The sequence below is a fragment of the Schistocerca serialis genome, chromosome 1 (assembly GCF_023864345.2).
Source record: "Schistocerca serialis cubense isolate TAMUIC-IGC-003099 chromosome 1, iqSchSeri2.2, whole genome shotgun sequence".
Lineage (NCBI taxonomy): Eukaryota > Metazoa > Arthropoda > Insecta > Orthoptera > Acrididae > Schistocerca > Schistocerca serialis.
This window is the reverse complement of record NC_064638.1, coordinates 492,128,128-492,137,923: the sequence shown is the minus strand read 5'-3', so window position 1 is coordinate 492,137,923 and position 9,796 is coordinate 492,128,128. Positions and strand designations below refer to the sequence as shown.

The 9,796-nt window shown below is 45.1% G+C and overlaps 1 pseudogene; it reads right to left on the bottom strand.

Annotated features, from left to right (window-relative positions):
• Positions 1 to 4,306: 4,306 nt before the first annotated feature.
• Positions 4,307 to 4,480, bottom strand: LOC126424220 (U2 spliceosomal RNA; annotated as a pseudogene).
• Between the last annotated feature and the right edge of the window lie 5,316 nt (positions 4,481 to 9,796).

Sequence of the window (9,796 nt, the reverse complement as noted above, 5' to 3'; positions counted from 1 at the left end):
AGAGGCCAGACAAACGTGTGGTTCCTGAAGAGGGGCAGCAGCCTTTTCAGTAGTTGCAAGGGCAACAGTCTGGATGATTGACTGATCTGGCCTTGTAACAATAACCAAAACGGCCTTGCTGTGCTGGTACTGCGAACGGCTGAAAGCAAGGGGAAACTACAGCCGTAATTTTTCCCGAGGGCATGCAGCTTTACTGTATGATTACATGATGATGGCGTCCTCTTGGGTAAAATATTCCGGAGGTAAAATAGTCCCCCATTCGGATCTCCGGGCGGGGACTACTCAAGAGGATGTCGTTATCAGGAGAAAGAAAACTGGTGTTCTACGGATCGGAGCGTGGAATGTCAGATCCCTTAATCGGGCAGGTAGGTTAGAAAATTTAAAAAGGGAAATGGATTGGTTGAAGTTAGATATAGTGGGAATTAGTGAAGTTCGGTGGCAGGAGGAACAAGACTTCTGGTCAGGTGACTACAGGGTTATAAACACAAAATCAAATAGGGGGAATGCAGGAGTAGGTTTAATAATGAATAGGAAAATAGGAATGCGGGTAAGCTACTACAAACAGCATAGTGAACGCATTATTGTGGCCAAGATAGATACGAAGCCCACACCTACTACAGTAGTACAAGTTTATATGCCAACTAGCTCTGCAGATGACGAAGAAATTGAAGAAATGTATGATGAAATAAAAGAAATTATTCAGATTGTGAAGGGAGACGAAAATTTAATAGTCATGGGTGACTGGAATTCGAGTGTAGGAAAAGGGAGAGAAGGAAACATAGTAGGTGAATATGGATTGGGGGACAGAAATGAAAGAGGAAGCCGCCTGGTAGAATTTTGCACAGAGCACAACATAATCATAACTAACACTTGGTTTAAGAATCATGAAAGAAGGTTGTATACATGGAAGAACCCTGGAGATACTAAAAGGTATCAGATAGATTATATAATGGTAAGACAGAGATTTAGGAACCAGGTTTTAAATTGTAAGACATTTCCAGGAGCAGATGTGGACTCTGACCACAATCTATTGGTTATGACCTGTAGATTAAAACTGAAGAAACTGCAAAAGGTGGGAATTTAAGGAGATGGGACCTGGATAAACTAAAAGAACCAGAGGTTGTACAGAGATTCAGGGAGAGCATAAGGGAGCAATTGACAGGAATGGGGGAAATAAATACAGTAGAAGAAGAATGGGTAGCTTTGAGGGATGAAGTAGTAAAGGCAGCAGAGGATCAAGTAGGTAAAAAGACGAGGGCTAGTAGAAATCCTTGGGTAACAGAAGAAATATTGAATTTAATTGATGAAAGGAGAAAATATAAAAATGCAGTAAGTGAAACAGGCAAAAAGGAATACAAACGTCTCAAAAATGAGATCGACAGGAAGTGCAAAATGGCTAAGCAGGGATGGCTAGAGGACAAATGTAAGGATGTAGAGGCCTATCTCACTAGGGGTAAGATAGATACCGCCTACAGGAAAATTAAAGAGACCTTTGGAGGTAAGAGAACGACTTGTATGAATATCAAGAGCTCAGATGGAAACCCAGTGCTAAGCAAAGAAGGGAAAGCAGAAAGGTGGAAGGAGTATATAGAGAGTCTATACAAGGGCGATGTACTTGAGGACAATATTATGGAAATGGAAGAGGATATAGATGAAGATGAAATGGGAGATACGATACTGCGTGAAGAGTTTGACAGAGCACTGAAAGACCTGAGTCGAAACAAGGCCCCCGGAGTAGACAATATTCCATTGGAACTACTGACGGCCGTGGGAGAGCCAGTCCTGACAAAACTCTACCATCTGGTGAGCAAGATGTATGAAACAGGCGAAATACCCTCAGACTTCAAGAAGAATATAATAATTCCAATCCGAAAGAAAGCAGGTGTTGACAGATGTGAAAATTACCGAACTATCAGCTTAATAAGTCACAGCTGCAAAATACTAACACGAATTCTTTACAGACGAATGGAAAAACTAGTAGAAGCCAACCTCGGGGAAGATCAGTTTGGATTCCGTAGAAACACTGGAACACGTGAGGCAATACTGACCTTACGACTTATCTTAGAAGAAAGATTAAGGAAAGGCAAACCTACGTTTCTAGCATTTGTAGACTTAGAGAAAGCTTTTGACAATGTTGACTGGAATACTCTCTTTCAAATTCTAAAGGTGGCAGGGGTAAAATACAGGGAGCGAAAGGCTATTTACAATTTGTACAGAAACCAGATGGCAGTTATAAGAGTCGAGGGACATGAAAGGGAAGCAGTGGTTGGGAAGGGAGTAAGACAGGGTTGTAGCCTCTCCCCGATGTTGTTCAATCTGTATATTGAGCAAGCAGTAAAGGAAACAAAAGAAAAATTCGGAGTAGGTATTAAAATTCATGGAGAAGAAATAAAAACTTTGAGGTTCGCCGATGACATTGTAATTCTGTCAGAGACAGCAAAGGACTTGGAAGAGCAGTTGAATGGAATGGACAGTGTCTTGAAAGGAGGATATAAGATGAACATCAACAAAAGCAAAACAAGGATAATGGAATGTAGCCTAATTAAGTCGGGTGATGCTGAGGGAATTAGATTAGGAAATGAGGCACTTAAAGTAGTAAAGGAGTTTTGCTATTTGGGGAGCAAAATAACTGATGATGGTCGAAGTAGAGAGGATATAAAATGTAGACTGGCAATGGCAAGGAAAGCGTTTCTGAAGAAGAGAAATTTGTTAACATCCAGTATTGATTTAAGTGTCAGGAAGTCATTTCTGAAAGTATTCGTATGGAGTGTAGCCATGTATGGAAGTGAAACATGGACGATAAATAGTTTAGACAAGAAGAGAATAGAAGCTTTCGAAATGTGGTGCTACAGAAGAATGCTGAAGATTAGATGGGTAGATCATGTAACTAATGAGGAAGTATTGAATAGGATTGGGGAGAAGAGAAGTTTGTGGCACAATTTGACCAGAAGAAGGGATCGGTTGGTAGGGCATGTTCTGAGGCATCAAGGGATCACCAATTTAGTATTGGAGGGCAGCATGGAGGGTAAAAATCGTAGAGGGAGACCACGAGATGAATACACTAAGCAGATTCAGAAGGATGTAGGTTGCAGTAGGTACTGGGAGATGAAAAAGCTTGCACAGGATAGAGTAGCATGGAGAGCTGCATCAAACCAGTCTCAGGACTGAAGACCACAACAACACAACATATGTGGGTGGGGTGCTCTTAATAGATAGACTAAATTTACATCTATATGTTTACTTTCCCAAGCCGTTGTACGTGTGTAGCGGAGGATACGAAGTGCCACTACTAGTCATTTACTTTCCTATTCCATTCGCAAATAAAGCTAGGACAGAAAGACTCTCTGTATGCCTCTGTATGACGGCTAATTTCTCGTATCTTATTTTCTTGGTCCTTAGGCACGTGTATGTTGGCGTCAGTAAAATCCTTCTGCAGTCAGCTTCAAATCTCGGTTCTCAATAGGGTTCCTCGAGAAGAACATCATTTCCCCTCCAGAGATTCCCATTTGTGTCCTCGAAGCATCCAGCTGTTAATTTATCGAAAACCAATAGAAATGCTTCTACAGGTCTGCATTCTGAGGAAAAGCCTGCTCCTTGGTCTGCAATTTCATACACGTTTGACGGCGGCGGCGGCGGCAGTGGATGCTGTTTGCATGTGGGCCAGTGGCGGCGGCGGGGACGTGGTCGGAGGCGTCGCAGGGACGGAGAAGAAAGTGAAGCGTCCCACTGCCCCTTAGACTTACTGGTCTCAGTAGGATTAGTTCGGGAACAGTATACAGGAATTCTAAGTGACTTAAGTCCACCTGCTTGACACGGCAACCGACATACATCACGTGATTAGGATATCTTCTGCTATTTAGCGACGGTTACCACCCATTTTGGTATTGGAGAAAGTGACCTCCTAGACTGCTAGCCTGTGGAAAGCCTCAGAGTCGCCACAGAATCGCCTTTAATGGATATCTTGCGAATATAATCCGAATGTAGGACAAGATTACATATCAAGCAAAGAGACCTTCATGATAAATTCAATTAATTAGTCAATCAATTTGATATCAATGAAGCGCCGCCGGGCCGGTGGAAGCGAAGGCGAGAGTACCACGGATATGATTCGCGGGTTGGAGCGGTAATCAGGCATTTATTCGTTGAGGCGAGATCTTTTAACGAAATCCAATTTCCAACCTACACAGAGATAGTGACCAATGTAATAAAATCAGGTATATAACCAAATATTTAAAGTGATACCTAGTATTAACCGGATATACACAGCTCGTCTCTGCTGCTACCTTAAGAGACTTTATAGATGGCGAAGAATTTGGCTACTTTAAGAGAGTCTGAAAGTGAGAAGGCATCCTACGACAGAGGTAGAGCATGCTCTTAGCTCGCTGTCATGAGCCAAAAATGAGTTTAATATTCACGACGTAACAGATATTAAGCTGATGAGAACAGACTTTTTACCTGGTAAGAGAATAGTTAGAGGAAATATAAGCTATGCCGTACTGTCACACAGGATTTTCGCGCCTAACAATACTCTAGCGATGTGTAAATGCATGTATGCTCCAATTTCCTTTGTGTTTGAATATAATTCGTATGAAAAAGAGGAATCTACATTTTGCGTGAGGGATTCGAGGTGTATGGAGAACAACATCCCCATCTCAGACTGAGTAAAGTGGATTTTTTTTAACTGGTCAGCGTCTTTGTCGGGGGTTGAAATGCAGTTAGAACTCTACACTCACGCCACACCTGCTTGACTCGCTGTGTGCCACAACCAGCGGCAGGGGCGTTCACGGGGGACTGGCCAAGCGGAAGCCGCAGCTTAGCCCGTGCCGACCGATTAGTTGCAAAGAAAGATTCCGGCTAGTCGGCTCTTCACGTATGCAATACACTCGGTAGACGGCGCTGGACTAGATTGGAGGAGGCTGGCCAGATTTTTCGTCTTGAGCTGCCGTCTTCAAGTAAGATACAAGGGTAAAAAATATCATATTATGTACACTCCTGGAAATTGAAATAAGAACACCGTGAATTCATTGTCCCAGGAAGGGGAAACTTTATTGACACATTCCTGGGGTCAGATACATCACATGATCACACTGACAGAACCACAGGCACATAGACACAGGCAACAGAGCATGCACAATGTCGGCACTAGTACAGTGTATATCCACCTTTCGCAGCATTGCAGGCTGCTATTCTCCCATGGAGACGATCGTAGAGATGCTGGATGTAGTCCTGTGGAACGGCTTGCCATGCCATTTCCACCTGGCGCCTCAGTTGGATCAGCGTTCGTGCTGGACGTGCAGACCGCGTGAGACGACGCTTCATCCAGTCCCAAACATGCTCAATGGGGGACAGATCCGGAGATCTTGCTGGCCAGGGTAGTTGACTTACACCTTCTAGAGCACGTTGAGTGGCATGGGATACATGCGGACGTGCATTGTCCTGTTGGAACAGCAAGTTCCCTTGCCGGTCTAGGAATGGTAGAACGATGGGTTCGATGACGGTTTGGATTTACCGTGCGCTATTCAGTGTCCCCTCGACGATCACCAGTGGTGTACGGCCAGTGTAGGAGATCGCTCCCCACACCATGATGCCGGGTGTTGGCCCTGTGTGCCTCGGTCGTATGCAGTCCTGATTGTGGCGCTCACCTGCACGGCGCCAAACACGCATACGACCATCATTGGCACCAAGGCAGAAGCGACTCTCATCGCTGAAGACGACACGTCTCCATTCGTCCCTCCATTCACGCCTGTCGCGACACCACTGGAGGCGGGCTGCACGATGTTGGGGCGTGAGCGGAAGACGGCCTAACGGTGTGCGGGACCGTAGCCCAGCTTCATGGAGACGGTTGCGAATGGTCCTCGCCGATACCCCAGGAGCAACAGTGTCCCTAATTTGCTGGGAAGTGGCGGTGCGGTCCCCTACGGCACTGCGTAGGATCCTACGGTATTGGCGTGCATCCGTGCGTCGCTGCGGTCCGGTCCCAGGTCGACGGGTACGTGCACCTTCCGCCGACCACTGGCGACAACATCGATGTACTGTGGAGACCTCACGCCCCACGTGTTGAGCAATTCGGTGGTACGTCCACCCGGCCTCCCGCATGCCCACTATACGCCCTCGCTCAAAGTCCGTCAACTGCACATACGGTTCACGTCCACGCTGTCGCGGCATGCTACCAGTGTTAAAGACTGCGATGGAGCTCCGTATGCCACGGCAAACTGGCTGACACTGACGGCGGCGGTGCACAAATGCTGCGCAGCTAGCGCCATTCGACGGCCAACACCGCGGTTCCTGGTGTGTCCGCTGTGCCGTGCGTGTGATCATTGCTTGTACAGCCCTCTCGCAGTGTCCGCAGCAAGTATGGTGGGTCTGACACACCGGTGTCAATGTGTTCTTTTTTCCATTTCCAGGAGTGTATTTGCTTGGTCGCAACTTTTGACTCTTAGATAGATATAAGTTTGTTTCATTCCACAATGCTGTTTCTAAATGACTCTTATACCTAGGGACAGGGCAGATACTACTTTTATTTTTTTTTATTCATCAAATTTACTGGTGTAAAAATATAACGAATAATTAGTTTGACGTTTTTTTAAAACACCAAATGTTAACGGGAAAACCCAAGGGGCACCACCCCACGGCATTTCGGCTGTGCAAATGCCGATAAGTTTACTAAAAATTCGGCATTTGCACAGCCACAATGCCATAGGGTGGTGCCACCTTGCACCATGTGTTTTAGCTAGCAAGTGCGAGCGCACTGAAGTAGCAGTTTTTCGTAGTCCTTCTAACGACCATCATTCCCATTTTGCAAGTTTAAATTATATATCACACATTTTGGATCGCGAATGTATGAGTAAGGAACAAGATGTCATGATTCTGACACTTAGTTCGATTATGGACTTTCTTGTTAACATTTGACGTTTTAAAAAGATATCTAATTATTTGTTATATGTTTTACACCATGAACTCTGATGATGGGCAGAGCCCGAAACATGTCATTTGAAACTAAAGCACCAAAAAAAAAAACTGATGTCTGTTTCTTTGTGACTATTCAGCTTTTCTAAAATCCAGTCAGTTATATCAATAATAATAGTCGCATAAGCCGGACGCTGTGGTCGAGCGGTTCTAGGCGCTTCAGTTCGGAAGCGCGCGACTGCTACGGTCGCAGGTTCGAATCCTGCCTCGGGCATGGATGTGTGTGATGTCGTCAGGTTAGTTAGGTTTGAGTAGTTCTAAGTCTATGGGAGTGATGACCTCAGACGTTAAGTCCCACGTGCTTAGACGCACTTGAACCAATAGTCGCAAACCTCTACCGGCAGCTTCAGGCCGACACACATATTCACTTGTAGACTGGCAGAAGGCTACTCTCCTGCACTTCAGTGATAATTTGCTGTCTTATTACTATTACACAGCCTTCCCACATCGGGTCAGTGGCTAGACTGGCTGTGTAGAGTGTTTAATAATTGTGTATAATAATGATGCGTTATTTATGGTTCTTCAGAGGAGAAAAATAATTTAAGACTTATTATAGGTTAAGTGAACATTTTAGAGACTTCGACTTATTAAGGTACAATATTCGGAACCAGCAACAGTCGAACAAGGATAGTCGGCACGTGTGTGACACTGGTCACGTTTCTGCCCAAAGCGAGAAGGCCAATGACCGACGGAGTTTGCGCAGCAGCAGCCAGCACTTCGCCAGATCGACGACCGAGCATACGGGCAATGCTTCCAAGGAGAACAAGGACCAGCGCTGATCCCACATGAGTGCTTAATGCTCCAGGAACTGTCTGCATACTGAACTCATGTGGGTGACGTATCTGGAAATGCGGAGCAGACGACAGGGCAATGCCTGACCACGCCAATATAGAGGTAAAACAATGAAAAGCCTGCACTTGTGTCGAGATTGGTCACGTTTCTGCTCTACGTGAGAAGCATAGATCAACGATCGAACAGTCAGTCGCCACACTAGAAATTTCGCTACATTGCAAAAGCACTGAATAAATACCTCCGGCAAAAGGGCGTGAGGTGGCCCTTGGAGGTGGCCCTGTGAGGAGGTCAAAATGGTCCAAATGGCTCTAAGTACTATGGGACTTAACATCCGAGGTCATCAATCCCCTAGACTTAGAACTACTTAAACCTTACTAACCTAAGGACATCTCACACATCCATGCCCAAGGCAGGATTCGAACCTGCGACCATAGCAGCAGCGCGGTTTCGGACTGTAGCGCCTAGAAGCGCTCGGCCAAGCGACCGGCGTGAGGAGGTCCTTCGAGCGTAGAAAGAAGACACGAAGAAACGTCACATGGACGGATGGACCGATGGTTAGCGACCGCCGTACGCCGCTACAACGACATAGCCGCTATGCTGGTCGACTGAAGAAGATGTCGGTACCCCGCCAATAGGCCAACGCGGAAGATGCCGTCCCAGGTGTTACGAGGAAGAAGTTCGCGTGGTACTTACCCAGGTGGCTGGTGAGGACGAATGGACTGCGCATCAGCTGTGACCGGAATCTGCACGCTACGACTCCGCCGCTCCGCCGCCACAAGGAACTGAGCGAGTTAAAACACAGTGTTATAGTCTGTTTGTTTAAAGGGTCTTATGTCTCAATAAATGACTGTTAGTGGAACCTCCAATGTTTCACTGATTCCTCACCCACTGAGCCAAGGAGAGAGTCTACTTCACGACCCACAAAGTGTCGCTTCCTGCCCACCTTGACAAAATAATGACCTTTCCTCTCCTCTGACACTGACGCTCAATGTCTAGTGTCACTAAACCCCGACTCGCTACAGCTGGAGCAGCTCTCTAGTGCTAGACCCCTACATCCAGAAGTTACTGACATGACTGACTAGAGCTACTCTATAGCGCTCAGTCAATAGCAGCTACCCCTCTCAAACCCCCATGCTTCACAGCCAGAGGAAGAAAATTTGTATTTTCCCCCATTTTTTTTTTTTAATTTCCCGCCACTAGGAAGAGGGAAGTTGGACTGCACCAGTATTCTGGATTGGTCATCTTCACTTATGACGCCATACTTACACTGTATCAATATTCCGAAGCTGATGAAATAAAGAGATTGTTCTAGATCCTCCCATACCAGTGACATGCAAATTGATTTTGTATAAATAAAGTATGTATTCTTCTTATTAATATTATTATTTCCACAGCAATGCAACTTAATTAGCATTTGGATTTATAGCGAAAATTCGAATTTACAACGAAAATTTTAATTTCTCGCCGATTTTTGAATTTCTCACCAGTAGGCTGATGGGGGAGGGGAGAGGTGGGGATATTCTAGAGGGGTTAGGGATTCTCAGAAGGACAGATTTTCGCCAGTTCGTCATAAAACAACATAACAATAGGTCAAGTGATTACATCATCAATTTAATTAATTACCACATCAATTTGATATCAAAAGTGGCACAGAACAAACTTTGTTCCACTACTTGTACCTTCTTCTTGCAAGTGTTTTCCACATATTTCTCCCCCCACATACTCTGCAGAGATACTCCTCATTTCTTATCAGCCCACCTAATATTCAACCTCCTACTATAACACCACATCTCAAACACTCGAGTTATATTCTTTTCAGCTATCTCCATAGTCCACGTCTCACTACACACAACAATGTGCTCTAAACGTACATTCTTAGAAATTTCTTCCTCTAATTAAGGTTGATGTAAATGTGTTTTGACCAGAAATCTCCTCTTTGGCTGTGTTAATCTGCTTAATAGTCCTGCTTGCTTTGTCCATCACATATTATTTTGCTCCCAAATTAACAGAACTCCTTCACTTCACTGACTTCGTAGTC